Genomic DNA, 26,529 nt, shown 5'->3' with positions numbered 1-26,529 from the left:
TTTACATTGTAATGTAATGTTCTAAATCACACACTTTCAGCCCAGTTGGAATTTGTTCGGGCAAAAAGTTTTTTTTTTCGTTTACCGCAGTTGAACGAGACCGATGGGACTAAACTTGTTAAATATTATGATATAACGATGAGGGTGGTATGTACGCGTGACATGTTGCCTCGCTTGTGACGGAGGTGTTACGGTGGTTTTGAGCTTTAAAAAAATATTATACATACCTACTTGTATACCATATATATTATTATTATGCCATATTATATATACCATTTTGGTATATATAATAAAAAAAGTATTTTTTTTTTTAGGTCTAAACACGCGTTTATTATTTCCCCGTCGTCCGTTATGAATTTTAGCACCACGGATATAAACACGATATAATATATATAATGCATCACTTGCGTTTATTTTGTGAGAGATATTTTTATTTTTATTATTATTATTTTCACATGTCTAGGTAAATAACACTAAAACGAGCCTGCGGATGCGGAATGATGATGAACCATTCCCGTCTCCGTTTTTGATGGGGAAAATGTATTAACTAAACGCGTAGCTCACGCCTCATTATTTTCTAAACATAATATCTATAACACCTACACCTTTATCACGAACTACAATTACCGATCGAAACAAGTGGCGTGTGTATCGCACTGTAAATCTTTATTACTTGCGGTGTTTTTCTATCAATGAAGGGTATGGGTATAATATAATGTTCATAAATATAGTGAGTGGGTGTGTGTGTGTGTGAGAGAGAGAGAAAAGTGATTATATTTACACATGGGGAACGACTCAACGTTTTTGGGTAAAAAAAACTTTCATGACAATATATTATACACAGACACATATATATATAAACTATATGCACATATCGTGTATTTACTGGGTATAGACTAATCTGCAGATGGCCAGCAAAAAAAAAAATTGGAGAGTTTTCGGTACAAAAAAATAATTCACCAATCGGTCGCTGTGCGGCATGACATGTTCGCGTATATACCTACTATATACTGGTGGTACGACGTGACATTTTGTTCTGAACCAATTGGTACACATTACACACGACATATACCTTTTTAAATAAACACGATAACTCGTACTGCGCTTTTTATTTTTATGTGTATTTTTCAGTCACACGATCGACCGTGTTTTTGTTTCCGCTTATAAAATGTCCAAATCGAATTATAGGGTTTTATAGGGTATAATAATAGAAATTAGATTTCGTCAACTATAAGTAATGCAATTAAGCCTGCGCTTCAATAATTTTAAAATTCACAATTATTAGCTGAATTTTATTCCGCAGTAGCCTCAGTCATTTCCGATGCCATTAAAGTATGTAATCAGTTTATATCAAGCGGTTTATTATTATAATTAATTTGAGCCGAATTTTTCTAGACTTTATAATATTGTTACTATAGGAGAAACGATATAAATCACAATGTAGGTAGGTACCTATATACTATATTGTTTGGAACTTTTAGTTTGACTTTTTAAACTATACCATAATAATATGTTGTATATCCTCCACATATTATATTATGTATATGTACTTGTTTAAGAACAATATATATGTTCAATATAGTAATATAAAATATACCTATCAAAATGATGATCAGAGTGCAATTAAATCACTTGTTATCCGACCGCGTACAACCCTCAAAGCTGTCGTATTAGTTTATGGTTCATGTCGTTATATACTTAAGTAGGTATTATACTTAAAATAAGACTAAATTATTAGAAATAGCTCAAGATCCAGGTGTTTTTATCGTTGTACGCATGTGGTATATAAAGTATCAATTACACAGCAGGTATCTTATATACTTAACGAATTGTTCCGAACTATGGTTATTGGTTATACACATTAAAGTATTTAAAGTAAATAACGGGTGAATCGCCCCTTCCTATTAGAAGTCGGTCCTTGGCTTAAGTTCATTTATATCAATTCGAATAAGTTAGAAAAGTCAAGTTGTTAATGTGAAACATCGACGCATACCCTCTACAACTCCGTTTTGATGGTTGTATTAGTAATTATTGTAATATCACCACCTCTTCCTCCATTTTCCAGATAACCTTTCTCTAATCTTAATACTACAGATTCTTCATATTTAATATAATAAATGCACCTTTTTTGACCCATGGCAGAAAAAAAAATTGTGTTTATGATCGGTTAGCATATCTACAAACAGTAGAATGTCATCTATATAATTATAATTATAGTTCACTTATCGTTTTCACAAAGTTATCGAGAAGTTTTTTAATAGTTCTAGAAGTTCTCACGAGTATAGCACTTAATGCGGTATGTAATATTTCGACAATGCATAATAATGTTAAGGAACTAAACTTAGTGTGTTCTCATAATATAAGCGTTCATTCGTGAATTTACAGAGTACTTGTTTAACAGTGAAATCAGAATCTTAGCACACGCCGTTGCACATCAACAATTTTGGCGCTTATTACATTGTAGTATAATGTCGCCAACGAATACAATCAGTTTTGTCATCGTGTAGGATGAACTGCTTAGTCTTTGACAGTTATAATAAAGTACAATGAGATATTATGATACTTTATTATGAATGGATTTTAATGAATTATGGATGAGTTTTCAAGTAGGTTTCAAGTTTTTTGTTATTTGATATGCATTTTTTTTTGTTTTTTTATTAGTACATACAATTAATAAATTAATAATTACTTACACAATTGTATACATACTTACAAATATACATACTTAATATTATTTAAATTATTAACGTCAACTAGAAGTTTTATAAGGAAATAACATCATTAGATTATAAGTTATAACTCATAATAGTTAAATATGACATAAGCTAGATTTATAGATAATAAAATAGCTGATAAAGTGCGATTATAATATTTTTATACAACTGAACTATAATTAACAATTTACAAATGGCAAAATCGAATTAAATCTTAAGTTAAGACAGATGTGAAGGATTATTATTAATAATAGATCATAGTAAATGATGATGATGATGATAATGACCGTATGATGGACTATGGAGAAGAGAACGGTTTCTATCATTGTATAAATGGTAGGGGCATTTAATGTTGACAAAATATCAGGTAATTCTTACAAGGTATAGACAAGGTTAAGACTGAGAAAGTTCTGCATTAGCCACGTACTCTCAATACTATATTCAACAACATATTGAAATAGTTTTGAAAGATATAAAAATATTAAGAGCATAAGCGTGTTTGTGGACTTAAGAGTTGCGAAGGTTTACCACAAAAGGTATTAAAAAGAAAAATCTACTACATAAGATATTACCAATGATAGTTTTACGTTTGCAAATATAATAAAAATTATTTTAAGTAATACAAGTTACTACCTACATTTCTACGTTTTATACTTTCAGGAGCCACACAGTAGATGGTGATATCAACGGATCTCCGATCCTTTTTAACATCTATATCAAGTCAATATTGAAATTACGTAAAATAAAAACAGGCCCTACGTAATACATGGTAGGTAATATACATTTTTAATCCAAACCTTAGTTAATAAAAATGTTCATAAATTCTAGTAGGTAATACTTTTATAAGAATTATAGTGGTTACTAGTTAAATGGAGTAATATTTTTTTTTTACAAAATGTTTTAGATATAGGTTTTAAGTTTTGTGAATTGATTGTATTTAATTACAACATGACGTATAAAATTTAAATAAGTCGTAGCCTACTTATTTTTTCAAGCTTGTAGACTAAAATTAATGCAAAGGCCACCAATAAGGCCAATTGTCATAAAAAATTTGAAGTAAATTAATAAATCAACCACCAAAATGTTTATAAAAAAATTATCTACTTGAAATTGTAAAAAAAGATGAGTTGGATGGTATTACAGTATAGCAAAAAAAGTCAAGTTCATGCATAGTGTAAATCATAAAATATGTTAATATGTTCAAATATTTTTGTTTGTAGATTTTTTCCATCACCACAACACATAATGAAAAAGAAAAAGATAATTGTTTATGTACTATACGCAAATATTGTGTTTGCCATTTTATATTGTCAATCACTATGATAATATCATGTATATATATAATAGTGTGGAACTGTGGACTGCCCTCGTTGGTTTGTAATGATGTTTATTAATGCGAACATGAATAATATCTATAACTCACAAAAATAATTTTTGGAAACATTTAAAACGTAAAAATTACTGGTACAATGTGCTGAAAAAAGTGTTGCTACTGTCATTTTATTTACATATATAACTTAAATATATGCACAAAATGTTTTTAAATATCTGCTTTTATATATTTTAAATACCTATACAGCGTACATAAATTTTCGTAAATGACTGTGATACAGCGGTTGCACTCTGTAGTTGGTTTATAACATTCATATAAATGTATAGGTAGTTAAATATACGTGAATATATTATGTAGGTATACTACAAATGTGATTACTACTATCGGGGTGTATATATTATGCTTGATAAATTAATTATGGTTTTATCGCAAACTATTAATTAATGTTTTAACACGATAAAATCATTTAGTACAAAACAGTTATTAGGATTAGTTTATAAATTATGGATTTTCTTCTTATATACATAATGAGCAACGAACGCATAATGAAAAGGCCGTTATATATTTATGCAAACAGTTTAACCATGGGATCCGGTATCTTAAAATATTTAATGGACGCATGGACCACGGTTGTTGGAAGCAAACGCATGTTATACATTAGGTAATTGAATTGATTAAACTAGTGTTATTCAAACAAAAACTTAAAAAAAAAAAAATCATATTATAAAATTGTAGTCGACGTTAATAGTATATTGTTATGTATCATTATATTATATTATTATTTATGCGTATTCCGTTCGAAAAGTCGCCGCCGTTAGTGCAACCGCTATCAACGCGCAACGGGATATCGTTAGGTAATGTATATTTCGCATCATAAATAGTTTTTTGGGAAGCAGATCACGATTTTAATTAAAACCGTTTTTCCAGATTCATCGAAAAAAAAGTGAGATACGGCACGCAATGTGATCGACTAAGTTCAGTAGCTCAGCTCATATATATATATTATATTCGCAGCTAGAAGTGAATTTGTCGGACTCTCCTTTTATTATAGGCATTAATTGCAGTGGTATCACAAGTAATGATGATGACGATCACGGCAGAAATCATACGTTTTGTCGTCGACTGTTTTAGTTTGATTGGTGGGTATTTCCCTCAAAAATATTATTATGTTTGCGAAAAACTAAAATTAAATAAATGTAATTGTACTGAAGTTTTCCACTTGACTTTACAATGAGGTGTGGGGTGAGTAATTTTAGGGGATACCGAACAATTGAGGATGTTCAAAAATTTGGCAAAACGATTAAGAACACTTAAAATTCACAAAAGAATTAGGAACTATAACGACTGACTCGAATAACTTAAACGGTTAAGAAGAAATTTACGTGAAATATTACCATATAATTTAATTGACCTATCAAAGATGCAGCACGTTGTATTTTTTTGAACAGAAAATTTAAGCAGTAAAAAACTATAACTAACTTACGGCTTAATTATAGCTTTTATAATTTAATAATAATAATATATATTATTAAAATACTTAAGTTATTATAAATTTATATAAATAATGCGTGTAGTAAAATATTCAAAATTATAGTCATTAATAATAATAATTATAAATAAGTTCTCTATAATTTATATCGAATCCTGTATAGCGTTGGCGCCTAAGCAAACATATTATTCTAAATATTAAAAAAAAAAAAAATTAACTCAAATTTTATTCAACTATATATTCTTTTTCTTTTTCTTTTTCTGAATTATTTTTTTGGTTTTGTTTTATCATAGCTATGTGTCACTCTAAAAATTCATATTCTACTTCATCATAACTTAAATATTATAAACAAAAAATGACTTCAGTCACTTTCCTAAGTAATCAGACTTTTTAAGTGCATTTTTTTTTTTATTATTATTAAGGGGAACCCGCGGCAATATAGGCCATTGGGTGTGGGGTGGTCGGTAGGGGTAATTTTTGTATATTTGTTTGTAGGTTTTTTTTTTAAGTGGTTAGGGTTGTAACACGTGTTTTTTTGTATGTGTGGCAAGGATATGTTGCTAAAAATCCCGGGTGGTCACCCATCCGGGAGCTAGCAACTGCGACCGGTACGTACGTTCAGTGCGTTTCCGCAGATTGAGCGTAGGATCGCGCCACACCAAGCCACCAATTAAAAGTTGTCTTTCTCATTCTATAGTTATAGTATACCTATTAAATTATATTTTAAATAAATAAAAAAATAGTAATAATAATAATATTATATGGATGCATATATGTGGTGTAAAACCGTTATTTCATTGCTATTATTTTTTGCTTACTTATTTTTTATTTCATGTTTGCTAGTGAACTGTAAACATTTTCGAATAACCAATTTCGCGTATAACAGATACGAATATATGAGATCAATACATACGGCACAATGGTCATTTATTATGATTTTTTCCTTCTATACCAACGCTTTCGTGGAAAAATACAGTCTGACATATCAAACTGACGTGTTTCTTTTACGTCGGATAGATTTATTACACGGCACAAGCTTAATCAGCAACACACTCGCTTATACACCGCCTATAATGTACGACATATATATATATATATATATAGGTGCATCTTACACATATATGCATTTGTTTGTTTGTGTTTGTGTTTCACGATTAACATTATAATATTATGTAGGCAGGTGTATTGTATAGTATTATATGATATACACCGCACACTTTTTGCACCTTCTTAAACCACGTTTTACGTAATTATCATAGGGGTGCACATGGAGAGGGATAAGGCGGCGAGGGTTCATATCTATACCCTATTTGGATTTTTTTTTGTCACATAAAATATGTAATGTAATAAATCAATGAAAATATTTACCGCTATATAAGGTGGTCTAAAAATAAGTCAAAAAATGCATGTCCCTTCCTTCCTTTAATAATATAGCATGCTACTAGATATTGTTCTATACAGATAAATGTTTGGTTAAAGTGCTGTGGCGGAAAAATGTCTAGTAGTGTGCCACATATTTTTGTTGGAATTATAATTCATTTTTTTTTTTAATTTTTGTTTTTATGATAGTAAACAAACTTAGTCTAAATTAATTTTACGAAAATCTGTTGGAAAAAAGTTTTCCCAGCCCAAAAACATAATATCTATATGTTAAAAAAGCTGAGCACGTCACTGCGAGTTCATATAACCAGCAGTATTGTAATAATTAGGAAAAATATTCTATCAATGTAAGTATGCCAAATAAAAATTATATACGAATCACCTTGGCACGGTCATCTTTTGCTATTCGGTTGACCTAGTACCTACATCGCATGATGAATTATATTATGTAACAATATCGAATTTTCATCCGTTATCATCTGATAACTTTCAAACTGATTAACATGACGGTTTAATCTTGACGGCCGAATACCGCTCACAACTGTTTAAATCTCTCCGACGCTAAACGCACCGCAAATGTGTTTAATGATGTATAATGTAATGGACTTCACAAAGTATGAGGGACTAATAACATTATGTTAATCGGTCGTAATTGATATACAGTCGAATCAAGACGTGGTGGTTGTTAAATTTACGTACTAACTTCAAAGTATATATAATATAATATAATTATAATATAGTTAAATCAAACGATATAACGACACAAATAGTTTTAACATAGTTAAGAATGTTAGTAAACTATATGATATTAAAATATTACGGACTGAAAATATGAATAAATTATAAATATATTTAAAACATATTAGATTGCCGCCTTCTATATTAAACTCTTATACGTTTAGCATATTATTATGTAAATTAAATTAAATTTCGGAAGAAAATAATTACTCTAATAGGTATAATCAAAAATTATAAAAAATTATAGGTACGATAATATTCAACATAAAAAATTGTGTTTTTCAAAGACTTAAAATTATATACAAAGAATTTTTTTTAAAGACGTTAATAGTTTTTGTTTCAATGATGAGAATCTTACGTCAAATAAATAGTGGGTTTATTATATATTACAGTAACCATTATAATATATAATATAGAGTAACATCTGTGCCATGGGGACAGACAATATTTACGAATAAAATATTATTTAGGTAAAATAGATCATATTGAATATTGATAAATTATCATAAATTATCAACAATTGTATAATTACTTACTATTTAGATCGCGATGAAAATTTAAGCTTATAAATTACCTATAATGTACAAGCAGTCGTGTTACTGCCTTTGCAGCAGTAATATATTTAGTAGTATATATATATCCATTATTATATTATTATAATAATATAGTCGTAGTGCTGAGGTGTTCTTCATCGCTCTGTTGGTGCCTGTATGTATGGTGGAAAAAGTGGTGACGGTGGTTTGTTTTCATAACAATTACTATGGAAATGCGGTTTAAATTAAGACGTCGCATTGATGTGGCGGCGGGTGGCCGTGAAGGGAATATAAACCATTTCGTGGCAACGCCGACGGCATTTAAAAGTATTTTCATTGCAAACGTTTTCGCAGAGTGGTTAGAAGGATGATATTATTATTATCAAACAGTGCGTGATGGCGACAGCGGTCTCGCTTACACACACATACACACACATACTCGCTTATACACGGTATGCGGTATGTCCTGCGGTATTTCCCACGTAAATTTGGTGTCGCCCATTTATAAGACATCGGGGAAAACTCCTGTATGTGTATTTATATTATTATTTAAATATTGTATACAACGCAAACGCGGATATATTATTATTTATTATGTTTACTTGTACATATGACTGTTGGCCGTGCGCGTCAAACACAGGCAAAACGTTTAATCCTAGGCGAATTACTTATGTTACCACGGCGCGCGCCTCTGAGATTTGGAACGGTTGTAAAATTCGTATTTCGCCAAAACCAAAAGGATTTTAAAGGCTTTCCCGTTTGTATTATTTTTATTTTTTTATCTTCCGCGTAGACAATGGTCTTAAAAAACGGACAAGATTGTGTTTATTCAGAAAAATAAAAATAATAAAGAAAAAACATTCGAAAAGGTTATAATCTTGGATAAGAAAAAAACCAACAACCCTAACAACGTCATATAAACCATCAAAGAATTCGTTCTTTTTATTTTCGTCGAATAAAATAAACAAATAAATTATGAGTTACCAAATAATAATTATAAGCACTTTTGTTTTTTAAAATACAATTTTTACCTAACGCCTTATGATGGTAGTATTTGTAGTAGGTATTTAATGCACCAACACATTCTAGACAGCCGCTAGCATTTTTAAATTAAATGTCAATAAAAGGGTTTTACATAATATATATTATAGTTGACGGACGTTGTATAGGTGCTGTTAAAAAAAAAGTAATCGACTGTTGAACTGCCGAAGTTTTATCGACTAAAAATGCATAAAATGTACAAAATATTAGCTCCTAGTCAAACGCATGTATCCATTAAATGTACCTGTATAATACTTATATATATATATATGTAGCCCTTTTTTTAAACTTGACAAGGAATTCAAAAAAATGCTCGAATAAAATATTTCAAGCACATCCATCAATGTTTTCTTTGTAAATATAAAGTATGCCCAATAAAGGAATACTTATAATATTGCAGCAAGTATTTGAATAAAAGCTTACCACATGATTGAGATAACAATTTTCAGACAAATAGTTGAATGTCCTTAATCGATAAAATCGTAAAGCGTGAATAGGGAATAATACTTTGCTTATAAACTAGTACGTAATGTTATACTTAAAAAAGTCACAATATATAAAATATAAATACCCGTGTGTAATATCAGGGTGGTACTACGCCACTGATCTCCGAATCAACTATATAGGTAGGTATAGGAACCGACTGATAACTCAGAGGCAGGTAAATTTTATCTAACAAGAATACATAAATTATAATAAAATAAATATTACATTATACGCCACCTCCTTTCAATTTTGAGCGACTATAATAATGTATTTTAGTTTTTCATTAAAAGAAACCCTTTATGAATGCTGGATTTTAAAATTAAATTGCACGTTAGTAACGTATGACCGAACGTTGCATTTTAAGTAATGGGACTGCATTAGCATTTAAAATTATTAATGCCCATAAAAGCGTTAGCTACAGTGGTTCAGTGGAACTTTTTTTTTCAGGACATTTGATCGTGAAATAGAATCGATTTTTACAGTAAAAGTGAACAACCTAGATGACCGAGATCGTAAATTGTTAAAAATCTACAAACAAATATTCGCGTAATATAATATTGTTTACTTAAAGTTAGTATGGATAAGTAGGATTAGGATTAAATGTAATATTTTATGTGATGACATGACGTGGATTAACATTATCTAACATTTACATCTTATATTTTAAGGGGTAAAATTAATCTTAAAATAAAATACAGGTTTGCACTAAAAACCCTGTAGTAGCTAAGTTTGACCTATTTATTCATAGAAATTAAGTAGGTAAGATTTATATTTTTTTCATTGTTTGGAGAAGATTTTTTTTTAGTCTGCGAGAGAAATACTTTGATATTATCTAGGTCATTAGCTCATAACCACAAAAAATAAAAAAGGTCATAAGTTCATAACTATAAATTTAACTTTTTTTTATTGTATATTATTTATGTTAACTAAGGTTCGGAACACAGTTAGTTGATAATTGACTTACATTAGCAATGCCGTTTAGTCTTAATCAATTGTACATTGTTCACAAATCACTATTAGACAAAATTCTACAATAAATATAACCCGAATTCAAGTAAAATTCATATTTTAACAGTTATTAAACAATAAATAATATTAAAATAATTAATAGCAGGCATTATAAAAGAGTTATGTTGAAGCAAAATATAGCATAATATAATGTAAATAACTTTAATTCAGGTATCATTATTATTTAACACTATTATAGTCACTTATATAATTACATTAATCGTTTTTAATTCAAAAAATAATACTACCGTCAACTACAGAACAGATTATGTATTTGATTGTTTATTGATTATATGCATATGAACTAGTAATTATATAATATTTTCGTATCTACTATAGATATTAATTATTATACATTGTATAGTAAATCAGCAATGCTAGCTAAATTTTAGATTAATTCAAGTTATATCCAAATATTCTATTGTAATTTAGAATTATATTGCTGCTATATTTTAAATTAATGATATTTTACAGGTGATTTTATTGCTTTGCGATTTATTGGTTACGCGATGTTTGTTGGTATGCCGACAAATATTTTTGAAATAAACATATTAAAACTCCGTTGAAGAAGTGGTTAATTTTGAAATTGTATTACAACATGTTAGCATTTATGAAGTTGATTTACAAATTAATATCCTCTACTGTCTTATTAGTGTTGACGGACGTGAGTAATTAATTACTGATTTATTATAAAACTTCATTTCATATGTATAATAGTAAAAAAAAATAATAATAATTAACATCAATTAATTGAAGCAACAAGTAAACGTATTTAACCATTAAAATCATGCAATATTCGGGAATAATTAAAAATCATTTTATAATTTTGAATCTATATAGTGTTTTTTTGTACGAGGAAACCAGCAAGGTTTGTGACCCGTAAGGAATTAACGTTTCGAAAATTGGCTGTCGAACATGTTGGGTGTAATTATTATGAATATGGATGAACGTAATAAATTGAGGGGATGTGGGCATAAGGGTTTTAATAAGCATTAACTATAAATCGAAATGGAAATAGCAAATTGAGAAACAAAAGCCAGGGGTTTATTTCATAACTGGTCCTATCATATTGAAGACGAGGCCGTCGTGTTTAATTCCCCTTTAACCGGATAAATTACATTTAATATGAACAAAACCAATACCACCTGTTTATTTAACAGTTATCAAATCAGATTCATTTGAATAACGATTCGAACTAGAGTGGTTCCTAAAATATATTTATTTTTTTTGTTACCCTTAATGGTTTGTAACATATTATAGAACATCAATAGAATAATATAATTAAATACGTCCTTTGAGCAATTATTTTTATAGTTATTATAATAAACGATAGTGTGAATATTTAAAAATAAATATCATATGATAATATAAACTTATTAGGGGCTCTTTTGCAGTATCTCATTACTCAACGATGATGACAACTATTTTTTGCACTCATCACCTTCATTGGAAGCTAATACAATTCACATCTGCGAAACGATTATCCATTTACCTGCTGATATTAGACCTTTTATGGAAGAAAAATGAAATATGAACATAATTTACCTCGGTCAATTAGTTAACTGAAATGAATGAAAAAACAAATTACCACCCTTAAAATTGTAAATGAAGTTGGTTCTTATAATGAATTGAAAATCACATAAAGTAACAAAAAGTTTCCCATTTATTTGGATTGGTAATTATAAACTATCAATAACGGCTATCGTTACTTGAATGAAGAATTTTGTTGGCGCATTGAAATAGTCAATTCCATTTTTTTCCATATCTGCCACTGATTAATATAATATTCTCAAGGGTAGCCACGGTACATGTCCTAATTATATAGATATATTTCATAACGTATTTAAATTAAAAAAAAAATAATGTAGATACAGATTCTAAAATATAGTTGCAGAATGGGAGAAAAAGTTGATTTGAAATAATACTGCTTCTATAATAATTAGCAATACATTTATCCATGGACGAAAAATCAAGGTAAAAAAATTATGGCAATTACTCCATCCAAGAACTTGGCTTGTTAAAGTAAATTAAGAAAGTTAGACTTTTACATTTCCACTTAGTTTTTGACTCTCCGTCCGACAATAGTTATAAGAAATTGTGTGGATGTTAGCCGTAGGTATATTGTACTACAATAAAACGGTATATACGCGTATATAACAATACTTGTTATCGGATCGATGTCCCAAAAGAGAAATGTGGCCTACGGCCCTTTGCTGAGAAAAGTTTCAAATTTAATCCATTAAACAAGAAAAAAAGACATGAGCAACTTTCTCACTGCGTATGTTCCATAACACGTACGGTGTAGTGCATTTATGGACTTCGAAAGTTTACCGATAATTATTTATTAAGTTTTGGTTTTATTTTTAAAGTCATAATAATTCACTAAAACATTTTATTGCACTAGAAAAAAAAAATGATGACAGCTTTCGTGGTAGGTAGTAAAAAAAACTGAAAAGTATAAAATAAATTTACTTTTAATCTTTTTAATATGTTAATTAATAGAAAGTAACATCGGCTAAAATTGATTTAAAACGGAATCGATTTTTTTTGCTGAGTGCATGTAGTTTTTGGAATTAAAACATTAAGTGTAATTCGAGTTGACTGTATAAGATAATAATATTTAACTAAGAAAATTGTTATATTTACGTATAAAAATAACCAAAAATGAAAAGAAGAGCAAAGGAACAAAAATAGCTAATTCAACGGTATTTTTAAGCGTTTGTAATTAAGATTTATACTATTAATGGTGTAATTTAAGAACCTAATGGTATATGATTTTTTTTATTTTAATAGGTTCTTTTAAGTCGAGCTATGATTAGGTAATGTTATTAAAACTTGAATTATTTTGTCAAATCGTATTTTGATCACGGCTACTAATCATCTCTTCAGAATTTTCAAAGCGAAACTTTATTTTTACACTAGGTACCTGTAATAATACCTGCTATGTTAAATACTATTTATTATATTATATATTTGTAATTTTACGCTCTTTTAAAAATTAAAAATTATACAATTTTATGCTCGTAACGATCATCAAAAGTTGTATTAGGTATAGCTTATTATAACTAGAAAAAATATAATCGTTAATCAACATTTTTTATACTCTATAATGCTTTAAAATTTTTAATTTTTAATATTAAATATGATTTATCCATCAATTAATGAGCTTTGCTCATATTTTTTTTTGAGATGCGATGATTAATCGTTTTCTGATGTAAAACGACAACTTTCATACCCCTAGAAAACTCGATTAATTGATAATGAGAAAAATTGAAAATAGGTTCTTAGTTGTTCTGCAGTAGACATTATTATAAATATAAAGTACGATATTTTATATCAAAACCGAGTACCAATAGGTTGGCCTTAACCTTAACCTAATCGCATACTTTTATAATTAAACGTATTCCAATGAAAAATGTAATACTATAACTGTAATTAATATTAAGTTTTCAAAACAATTCATTGAGCACACTACGAAGCTTAGAAAATACAACAAATCAGATATTGCTAAAATCATACAAGAAAAAAAAATGAATTATAACTTAGGGGAATAAATATCACATTTATTTCGGTAGGGGGACACACAAATGTAAAAGGGAATGAAATGGCGGACCAAGCAGCAAATAAGGAAGCAGCACAACCAAACAACCATATACAACTTCTGGATATTGAAGCTTATGATGACATCAAAACTCATATTAAAACAAATTTCAAATAAAATGGCAAATGCACTGGTCGATACAACTGACCAAACTCGGGGTAGTAAAAACACAATTTTAAACTGGCAAGATCTCAGCAGGAGAGAAAAAAAAATTATGATCAATCGTCTCCGAATAGGTCACACAAGGCTGACTCACAGTTCCTTATGGCCAAAGAGGAGCCCCCCCCCCCCCCCCCCCCCAATGCACAGTCTGTGGGGTTACTCTAACAGTAAAACATATAATAAAAGAATTCTACCAATATTCAAACTCAGAAAGTTCAACATGAATGAAGCATTAGGAACAGGAATCAAAAACGTCACAAATATGTTAGCTTTCCTAAGAAAAACTGACCTACGCAATACAATTTAAATCTTTTGCTAACGATTACTATAATATGTTAGTAGAAATCACACAAAATTAACACTATATGAATTGTATAATTTTAGTTCTAGAAATCACTCATTATGTATTAAACAAAAAACTAATTTGCTGTTGATGTTTTTAAGCTTAATAATAATAATAATATTATATATATATTATATATATATATATATATATTAAGTTTATATTTAAGCTTAACATAAGAAAATTTATTTTTTATCCGTTTTAATGTATAAACGATATACCAACTATGAGCTATTCAATTTAAATTAAATGTCTTAATCGTGTTGCTCCTTTAGAAAACGATATGTATTTTGTTTTAAATGAAAATAAAAGGTCGAAGTAGCCATTATTGTTTCTTTATCGGAGGTAAAATAACATTGTGTTCTGTACAGATTATCAACTATACAGTTTGACCGTTTATTCTCATTAAACTTATACAATGTTTTTATTATATCCTTCCAAAGATACACAAAAGCTGTACGAGTTGCATGTTCAACAATCGTTTGAAAAAAAAATAATAATTAATCTATTATAAATATAGAAAAAGGTCTGTCTGGATCAAAATCATTTTTTTAGGTAGGTGTCTAAACATATAATTAAGATTTTACGGTATAGGAAGGATTAATAATTTGAGTAATTAGTTTTTAATGTATATCATACTCATTGCTTAAATCGTGAATATCTAAAAATTACAATTATCGAATAAAAACATTATATATGTTATAATGTCTACGTTATATTAGTTTGCTCGTTAGCTCAAATTTTGAGAGGAACATATAAAGTTCATAGGGGAAATCATGTCAAAGAAGTTTCACAAAAATCTATTAGAGTTAAAATATTCACGAGGTACCGTAAATGCAAGTATCACAATTTTGGTAATGACAAAAGTTTTGTACCAGCTAAAACGAATGCTTATAGCACTAAAGGTAAGTACTATCATCACTTTTGCAAAACACTTTAGTGACAGGAATTATATTCTGGTGTATATATATATATATATATATACGATTTTATAGTGTTCTGATAATTATTATTTTTTACAAAGTGAAACTTTTATATTTTGCAGTTATTTATTTTGAGTATGTATGGGTTTTGAAAACACTTGTATACAGAGTAAGGTCCAAAACGATAAAAAAATACAAATTTTAAGTAAATATCAGTTATTATTATTTTTTATGAAATATTTCACTATTATTATAGGTATCTACCAGAAAAAAAAATGCAAATTGCCTTTATTCACTAATGTAAAAAAATATTCTGAATATATTATTTTTGAATACCTATATAGCATCCATTACAAGTTTTTTTTATACATTATTGCGTTTGTAAGAAATAAATTAAGGACGGACATTTTTTTTCGTCGATTATTGAATATTATTCGTATGTATGAGCATTGAACAGTTAATTATAATACTATTGTCTATTACAATACTACAGTGTTATTTATTAAGTAAATGTTGTTTTATAGTAATTGATGTTATTAATCGAGTCAACTGTAAGGGTCAGTGGTATTAATAATTGTATAAGTGTATTAGGTTAATTTTAAAACAATTCGGTTGTCCTACACTTGGTAATAATTCATATCCACTTTCACCTAGCAGTATATTACTGTCTTGGCGATTTGTTCATGGCAGGGATGAGGATGGTACTCGCTTGCCAGAAAGGGAGGAAATAGCCATTTGCAGACTTGATTTATCGAACGCCCGTGGAAGGGGTGGTTTCAACTTGAAGGATAAAACTTTTTTGAACCATTAATTTTGGTACGTTTAATCTGAAATAATGACTTGACCAGTCTGGGAGTTTTCAAAACTCTGATTGCAAAGGAGATAAATGAACGGCTGTTGAAAGTTTACATATTAAATATTCCTGGAATTTCGGGTCAGAATAAGAGGGCATTGTTAATCGTGTCACAAATGCTACTACTTATAGCGTTACTAACACAGATTTAATTTACTCTCTCACTCCTCCAAATAGTCCTAATCTATTCATCTACCTATGTGTTATGTATTACTTTAAATTATTATATTATTATGTTCATCTTGTTTCAAATAATAAATGCTTAGTATGAGAGCTGTAGATAATAATAAAGTTGCATTACCTATGCATAGGTAATATATTTCATAACACTTACTATCTAAAATCAAAACCTGGTATCAATAATTAAACAGATTCATTGTTAATATATATCTTATTATGAATGAATAACACGTGCAGACTATTATTACGACTATTATATTGACTATAAGCTAAATATTTTATGATAAATAACCTTTAGTTTAAGTATACGGGTTATTGGGTATAATATGTATAAGAAAAAATAATACATTTTCATAATATGTAGCAACTGTTGCAGAATATTTGTCTTTTTATAGAATGTGGTAAATTATGGTAATCTAAATAAACGATTAGTTAGTTTGTTCAGTTAAAAATAATTAAAATAAGTGCAATCAAAAATAGCTTAAATCTCAAATTCGTGCTGATAAGTAGTTAAATAAATTACGTCTTTTGAATTCGGCTTTTGTAAAATTAGTGACCATCCACGCAGTTTAAAGTTCAGGATGTAGCACACAGCGTATTTTCTACTGCCAAAAACGTATTACCTATTGGCGCCATTGCAGTAGTTATGAGAACGGAAGTTATCGAGCTCAATTGATACATAGTTTGACCTACTATCGTTTTTTATCTTCGTCGAATACGGTAGTATTCCAACCACGGTTATCAAAATATACGGTAAACCGTTTCATTTGTATTAAACTAGGTTCTGCGGCTCTGATTTTAACAGTTGCGAATAATGGAAAATTATTAAATTGGTAATACGTAGAATTGAATATAACAGATGGGCTAAATAATAATATTATAACATTCGTATTTGTACGCTCGATATTGTTATTGGAGATTATAAACTCTTCCGATTTTAATGACCCCTAAACTTTCCCGATGATTAACTCTCCCGGGTCTACTCCAGTACTACCTGAGTACTTGAAGGGTACATGTAAACTCTCCAGAGTCTGAAATAACTTCGTCTATACGTTATAATATTTATTGAACATCCGAATTTTTATAATTCGTTATGCGATTGAATTTCATTTAGAAAAAAGCCAATTATTTAAATTATAGTAAATAGTAATACTAATTTTAATAAATTTCAAATCATTTTTATCATGATTTGAGGTGTCCATTTTTTGGTGTAAATCGGAGCAGTTTAAATGTTTTCTTCAACTAAACATAATTTTGACAGAGTAGAGTTTACTAGTTTTGAAAATCAAAGAAGTTTACCGCCGTTCGATGTTATATTATATTGGTAGCAAATACAATAAGTAGAATATTAGTTTATTATATTATAAATTTATTGTGGCTTGGTGAGGCGCGGTCGTACGCTCAATCTGCGGAAACGCACTGAGCGTACGTACCGGCCGCAGTTGCTAGCTCCCGGATGGGTGACCACCCGGGATTTTTAGCAACATATCTTCGCCACACATACACAAACACGTGTTACAGCCCTACCCACTTAAAAACCTACAAACAAACATACAAAAATAACCCCTACCGTACCACCTCACACCCAATGACCTATGTTGCCGCGGGTTCTCCTTACAAAAAAAAAAAAAAATTATTGGTTATCAGGCATTACTTATTAGTGTGTCGTGTTTATATAAAAAAAATGTTCGCCATTAATATTTATAAAATGGAACACTTGATACATTAGAAGTATAAGTTAAGTCAAATTTATACAAACGAATATATTTTGTGTTCAGGGAACTTTTCAGTTACGCGACTTCATATACAATTCATATCCTATTCTTAAATAGGATTTATATGCACTCGCGTGGTTTTTTTTTAAAGTCAAAATTAATTGAAAGTCAGATATGTCCACGATTTGTCATATTATTGATTAAATAGAAACAATTTTTGCGTATTTTGAAAATAAGTAATTAAAGATTTTGAGTATCTTGTTAATTTTGTTAATTTTTCAACTTAATTTTTTTTTTAAGTATACCATCTCTTGACGAGGGCTTAAAGATTAATTTAAATGTGAAAGGTAAATTGTATAAATGTGACGAGAGAGCAGCAAAGTTGTTAAAAACTACAACGGATTTGTTACTTAAGAAGAATATGGGATAAAACACTTTAAAAAATGTTTAGCAATATAAACGGTATTATGATTAGGAAAAAAATATTTTGTATAAATTATTATATTATTTATTATAAATTATTTTTGGGAAAAATTGCGTCATTTAAATATACTCAAATAACAACATGTGACGTGAAAAGGAGTTTTAATCAATAGAATTCTGTTTTAAGTTCAAATCGCCGATCGTTCGTGTTTGAAAAATTGAAACAACATATCTTAGCAAAATGCATTAATATAAACTAAAATGTAATGTAATAATAACAAATTATGGAAAATAATAATTCTAGAAATAACAAAAATTAGTTTTTACATAATATCTTAGTAAATAAAATGCATATTTTACATTTTCGTATTGCATGTAAATCTTAGCTCTAATAATTTATTATACTTAAATAATTGTCTGCTAAACTCAATTATGTAATTTTGAATACAGACTAACCTATAGATCAACATTGCGTTACCTACTATGTTATATTATTTAAGAAAATATTTTGAAATCTATTAGACAAAAATAGCATAAGTTGATCATTCATCAATTTACTTATTTTTTTTTTACAGAATTTCACAATACTTTTCTAAAATCTAAAATACCTGCCTTCTAAGTATAATAATTTAGATTCGTAATATACTTCTGGACACATTGATAAAATTCTACTATGTTTAATATTTAATGAAAAAGTTACGACAACTTTTCTTTTCTTGGTAAATTGCAAATTTTTGAGGTGAAAATACGTGTTTGTACCGTGTTAGTTGGTAGATCTACTTGCATTAGTCCTTAACCTCAGTGTTAAACTATCGTGGTGGTCACAACAACAGAACATATTGCGTTAGCTGATAAATCGTACAGGCAGTGACGATAACCGATGAATACCTACCGTATTCCAAGGTTCCAACAGCAATATTATATTCTAATACTACCCATACTTCTCTAGACGTAATATATTGTGTGGAAATTTAATTGAAAAACCGTTAGAGGAAATAAAAAAAAAAAGATCAGAAATGGCGCAAACTCTTCCGAAATATTACGTGTAAATTGATCGTTGATTATACGTTGAATATATATTTTTATTTTTTATTACCTAGCTACAGCATGGGTTTTTATAAATGTCTGTTTCGCAATAAATCAGACGAGAAACCGGTCGAATTTTCGTAAAAGGCTGATATAATAATTACATCCACGAGAGCACATTGACCTCCGCGGTTACCTACGCCCAATATTTATGCCACAAACAGTGTATCTACACATTAATCAAGTGGTTGAATTTATGGGCTAGAACTATGCAGTGATGTATTATATAACTGTGTTTGTTCTGACCAATGAGAACGCGCGATTCAGTTAAGTGTTGGGCGACGAACTCCTAATCTGAAATGTGGCTTTATTATGTGTTTGTGTCTCAGCCATCTTCTCGCCGTCATCACCACCGTAGGTCATTTATGACATTTACCACCATCGCAGTCCTTGACACGCACGTAAATATGTCGTTAATCATATTGCGCGATATACTGATTATGATAATTGTTATCTCGACATCGTGCGCGTTTGCTCTCCATATTATAAGATCCCCGATGTCTTGATCGTCAAAAAAAAAGAAATCAGAGCTTAAAAATAAAAATAGTTTAAGGGAGAAAGATATAGAAAAAAAAGTGGGAAAGTGGATGTCGCTTTGCTGTACATTAGGTGGTGGGGTGGACATCTGACTAGGGTAGGTTAGATTTGAATGCAATGATAGGTATCATTTTATACGAAAAACGATTCTGAACGGAGATGATTTGTCAGTCTAGGATATATTATATTTAAATATTGTCATATTAAATTCTATTTTGAAACAAATATTTTATTTTTCAATTAGGACGCATTTTGCATAAGGAATGGTTAATCAATTTTTCCAAAAACATTGCATGTAGTTATCATAATTCATAATACCTTAGATTATCATAGATATAGGTACATATAGTGGGTTTGAAGATAAATCGTTATCATTATGCGAATTCATAAAAAATTTAAAACTCAAACGCTCAAAACATTTTTCCTATAATGACGCTTCAAATTTTCTCTATGGCTATTTGAAGAAAAACTTATGGAAAACTTAGTGTTGAATTGTATAACCTTAGATATAAATACAAACAATATTATGAATTTTGAACTACAAAATAATTTGCGAATATTAATGGTTTTGACGAATTTTTGTCAATATTTGAAATTCGAATGCTAATAAAAATTTAATTTGAATTTCCAGTGGACATTTTTTTTACGATAAAGATTGATAAATTTGTAAGGGATCTTGTATTAAATTTTCAAATCTTAGATTTAAAAATAAAATTTTTTATGAATTTCTAGCTTAAAATAATTTGTGAATTTTTGTGATTTTTACGTATTTTGTCGAAATTCAAAATTTTAATGCTTAGAAAAAAAATTGTGAAAATTAATTAAATTTTTCAACTGCTATTGTAACAATATGTTAAGAGCCTTGTATTAAATTTTCAAGATTTTCTACACAAAAAATAAATTTTTATCGATATTAATTTTAAAAAAAACTAATAATAATCGAAAATTGCATATACCTATTAATAGTTTAATTTAAGTCATAACATTTTGAAAATTTCATGGTGGATAGAATATACTTATATAAACTTTCGGTGAAAATTTCATGTATCAATGGTCATTTGTTTTAAAGTTAAATCAAAAATCAAAATCGATTTTGTCGAAAACTGACTGTACGTAAAATTTCCTATTTTTCCCTTACTTTTTAGTTTGCTTATTCCAATTATTTAGAAATATATTGAGTTTTGACCCCCCCCCCCCTCCACAAGTACCAACTAGATTCACTTTCTGATCAAACGAGGTACTGAAGTCAAAAATCGAAGCACTTTTACTACCACAAAACGTGATGACAGACACACAAAAAAAATATTCATGGTTTTGAAAAATTTTTGTCAATATTTGAACTTCAAATGCTAATAAAAGAAAATTGTGCCTATGTATTCTTATAATTTTTTAATCATTATAAGAATAAATTATGAGGAACTTTGTATTACATTTTCAAGTATTTTGATAGGGCCAAAAAAATTTTATCGTTGTCTATAAATATCTCATAAAAAGTCAAAATATTTTAAAAATTTAATCATGTGAAGAAAATGCCAATCTAAATAACTGGTAAAATTTTCAAGTATCTACGACTTATACTTTTTGAATAACAACAAATGTTTATAATCGTTTGAGGATAAATCATTATTGTTACGCTTTTTCGTAAAAATTTAAAATTCAAACGCACTTAAAATTTTTCCTATAATGATGCATCAAGTTTTTTCTATAGCTACTTGAAGGAAAACTTATGGAAAACTCAGTGTGTATTTTTAATCTTAAGTTATAAACACAAAAAATTTTATAATCTTTCAACTTCAAAATTACTTGCAAATTTTCGCGTTTTCGATAGATTTCGCAAAAATTCGAACTATAACACTTATAAAAAAATAATTGTGATTAATGATTTTTAATTTTTTTTAACTACAATAAGAACAATTCAAAAAATTTCAGTGGTCTATAAATAACTCAAAAAAAGTCAAAAATTTTTGAAAATTAAACTGTATATAGATATCACATAAATGTATATATCATAAATGTTTGGTGAAAATTTCAGTATTTACAGTGATTAGTTTTTGAATTACAACCATATAAAAAAATCGATTTGGTCGAAAACTCGTTTTGCGTAAAAATTCCCATTTTTCTGTCATTTTTTTTTGTTTTTCTCTATTTTTTTGAAAACTATTAAAAAATGTTTACTTTTGATTTCTATAATTCACCAAGGATATTCACTTTTACATCGGAAACCATCCCCAAAGTTTGAAATTGAAGCATTATTCGACTAGTTATTCTGTACACAGACACAAAAACAAAAAAAATCATTGTAAAATCAATACATTTTTATCACTTCGTTCAGAATCTAAAAGATTATTGAATTTGGTAGTATTTATAAAAAGACATAAATACGTATAGGAATGTTAATATTGGACCATTGCAATTATTGTCGGCTATTACTCGACTTTTTTTAATGACTCAACATTTCATAAGTAAGTCATTTCTGCGTGAAAATCGTTTAGTTTATTAATCGTCAATAACTATTATTACTTGATTATTTTTATGGTGTTATAGCTTTCAATTGATTAATTTGTTTTACTGAATCGTTTATATTTTTTTCAATTAATTTTTCACATTAAATTCTTTAATAACATAATGATATATTATTATTTATGTTTTAATTCATTTTTATTCCTATTAATGACTAGGTATTATAAATATATGTATAAGAATAAAACGATTTTCATCGCCACCATGATTTACAAGTAAAATAAATATATAAAATATATATCATTGTAGTAATAATTATCATAGTTTATATGACCAATATAAATTTATTTTTATATTAGACAATATTGTAACAGGCGATTGTATTTTATAAATATGATTGAATAACGAATTAATGTATACTACTTAAATACAGTCATTGTATTATTTCGATATAAAGTTTTTAAATTTGAATTTATAAATAAGAAGCTGTATAGGTATGTGAGTATTGAATCAATTTACTGAGAATGTTTCTTAAATAAAAAAGTGATATTCATGGTATATAATAACAAAAAACTAATAAGCCAAAAGTAATTTTTTTTTTAAAGTTCAAATGCTAAGAAAATAAATATTTATTTAAACTGTGTGTATTCCTAGTATCCAAAAAACTTACGAATAAGGAATTATATTATGCTCGTAAGCGTTTTCAATAAGTGAATTTTCTCAAGAATATTTTTAAACATATACGTACGTTTTTGTCGGCTCTTTTTGGATTGGTTAAATTAAACTGTATTTAGATAACACTAACATAAACATTTGGTGAAAATTTCAAGTGTTTATAGTGATTAGTTTTCGAATTAAAACCATACAAAAAAATCGATTTGGTCGAAAATTGGTTTTGCATAAAAATTCCCGTTTTTCTGTCATTTTTTTTTTTTGTTTTTCTCGATTTTTTTGAAAACTGTTAGAAAATGTTTACTTTTGACCTGTATAATGCACCAAGAATATTCAAATTTACATCGGAAACCACCCCCAAAGTTTGAAATTGAAGCATTATTTCGACTAGTTATGCTGTACACAGACACACACACACAAAAAAAAACAACAACACATGATTGTAAAATCAATACATTCATCACTTCGTTCAGAATCTAAAATCTAAAAGGTATACGATCAGGAAAATCTGGAAAATTGTATATTTTAGATATATTAATCATGGAAAAAAATAAAATAATAAAAATATCTTAAATATTTATCCATTTATATTTAGGTATATTAACGATTTAAGTCCGATTTTCATTGTTGTAAAAAAAAAAATGTTGAAAAGACGGGAGAAAAAAAAATCGATACGATGAGATATGTATTATTCAAGATAACTAACTAAAATTTAACTTAACCTAAATTCAAAGGGAGAAAAAACGAGTTATAATTTTTTTCAAGTTATCGTGACTATATTGTTAGTCATGTTCCAACTGTAATATTATTTTTATTTATTTCAGAATTATTAGGACTCTTAAAAATTATCTTAGTGGTGTTTAAAGATAGTATAATTGTTAGATATTGTTTACATAATTAATAATTAAAGTCCAACTTCTCCCCCTTTATGAAAAAAAAATTGTTTAATCTAAATTAAAACCTTTATTTTATTTTATAAATATAAACACGCTTGAATCAGTGGAATCGTTTATTAAAAAGTTACTTCATAGTTTTTTATGTAACTGAATACTAAATTATAATATTATATTGTCAGTATACTTTTGAAAATCAGTCAGTTTAACCTGGAGGTTATTAACATAAATATCAATAATTATTACCAACTAAAACTGAAACATTAGTGTAACATTTGTTTTCTGATTTCAAGATTAAAATGATAACTTATACGTTACAAATTTTGTATGTAATCGTAACTGCTGCATCCAAGTATATTTCATTGTTAATAGGAATTTGTGAAGTATTTATTGCATACTATAGAATGTTGTGAGATAAAAGTCATGACCGCCATTTAAGTTATTTGTGTTTCTTTGTTGTCTGTGTTTTAATATAACGCATTATTATAAATAAACAGAATATATTCATAGACAATTATAATTTTAAAATGCATCTGTTTCAGCGTTTAACGAATTTTAAAACAAACGATTTAAATTATTGCAGTTGGTTTTTATCAGCTTAATCCAAATTTCGTAATCTAAACCAAATAGCCTATATTATTTTATACACGTAGACGTTTTTATTTTTATCTTTAACTGTATTTTCTATGCTCTTGTTTTTCTTGTTATTTAGGTACATAAATTGAGTTACCATTTCACCAAATTGTTAATAGGTTTGAATAATTTATCATAATTATTATATATTTGTAATTGTTTAATATGTATTATTACTCTTACTAAAATCGTATTAAGAACACAGTATATTATATTATAATATTATACTGAGCTTAACACTGATGTTGTGCACAATATGTCACTATAAAGTTTATATACAATTTCTTATTATTTTATTTTGCTTTAGATTTAAAATAAAAAATTTTCAAGATAATAATTATTAAATAATCAGGTTGTCGTTACAAAAATAAATACATCAATACTACTTGCATTATAAATTATAATAATAATATATGTATATAAAGGCTAAACACCTGCGTCGTTAAAGAGGATGTCAGCGCACTATTTGTTTTCTCTCTCTGATCCACACGTAACATAGACAAAACGCATTTACGAAGAACCATTTTTTCTATGTCTTGAAGTAATTTTAGAGTAAAAACTTCCATTACAAAAAAAGATAAAGAATAATATTTTTGAGGGAATGACATATCGATTTTATAATTTATTGATATTTGACTTTGTATTAGACTTTCAAAATAAACAAAAAAAATACTGCACATTTGAATAATGTTTAAATTATTTAGAGACAATATTTAGACAAATCTATGTCATTCCCTCAAAAATATTATTTTCTATCTTTTTTGTAATGGGAGGTTTTACTCTAAAATTACTTCAAGATATAGAAAAAATGATTCTGCATATATGTGTTTTGTCTATGTTACGAGTGAGCCAGAAAGAGAAAACAAATAGTGCGCTGACATCCTCTTAAGCCTACAAAAACTATACAAACTATAAAAAAAATATATATAAGATTATAAGGCACTCAATACAATTTTGAATTAATTTACTTATATGAAATACAAAATATTAAAGCATAACTTTTGTTAAAAAAATATTTAAGTATTCTTATTAAAGTATATTTGATTAATTAACAAAATTCTAACAAGGCATTTTCGAGACTTAAATTTATATTAAATTATGATTATAACAATATTATATGTATAACTATAAGTTTCATGACTTTGATCAAAAACGAATAACTTTAACAACAATATAATCATCAGTAACCAATAACCATGTGCCTAATTCTGGTTATAGTTCACATGGTTTTTAGAATTTACCATCAAATCAAATCTTTTTTAATATTATACTTTTTATATACATATAATGAAAAAATAAAGAGAACGATAGTAAATTAAATGAGGG

General features: G+C 27.9%; 1 protein-coding gene across 1 annotated transcript in view; it reads right to left on the bottom strand.

Moving 5' to 3' along the window:
* The window catches only part of Dop1R1 (Dopamine 1-like receptor 1), a 234,156-nt gene that overhangs the window by 14,175 nt on the left and 193,452 nt on the right, over window positions 1-26,529 (bottom strand). The gene's annotated exons all lie outside the window — the stretch shown is intronic.

Source organism: Diuraphis noxia, unplaced genomic scaffold, assembly GCF_037042655.1.
Source record: "Diuraphis noxia isolate RWA-SAM2 unplaced genomic scaffold, SU_Dnox_SAM2 contig0005, whole genome shotgun sequence".
Taxonomy (NCBI): Eukaryota; Metazoa; Arthropoda; class Insecta; order Hemiptera; family Aphididae; genus Diuraphis; species Diuraphis noxia.
This window is presented reverse-complemented; position numbering and strand designations above follow the sequence as displayed.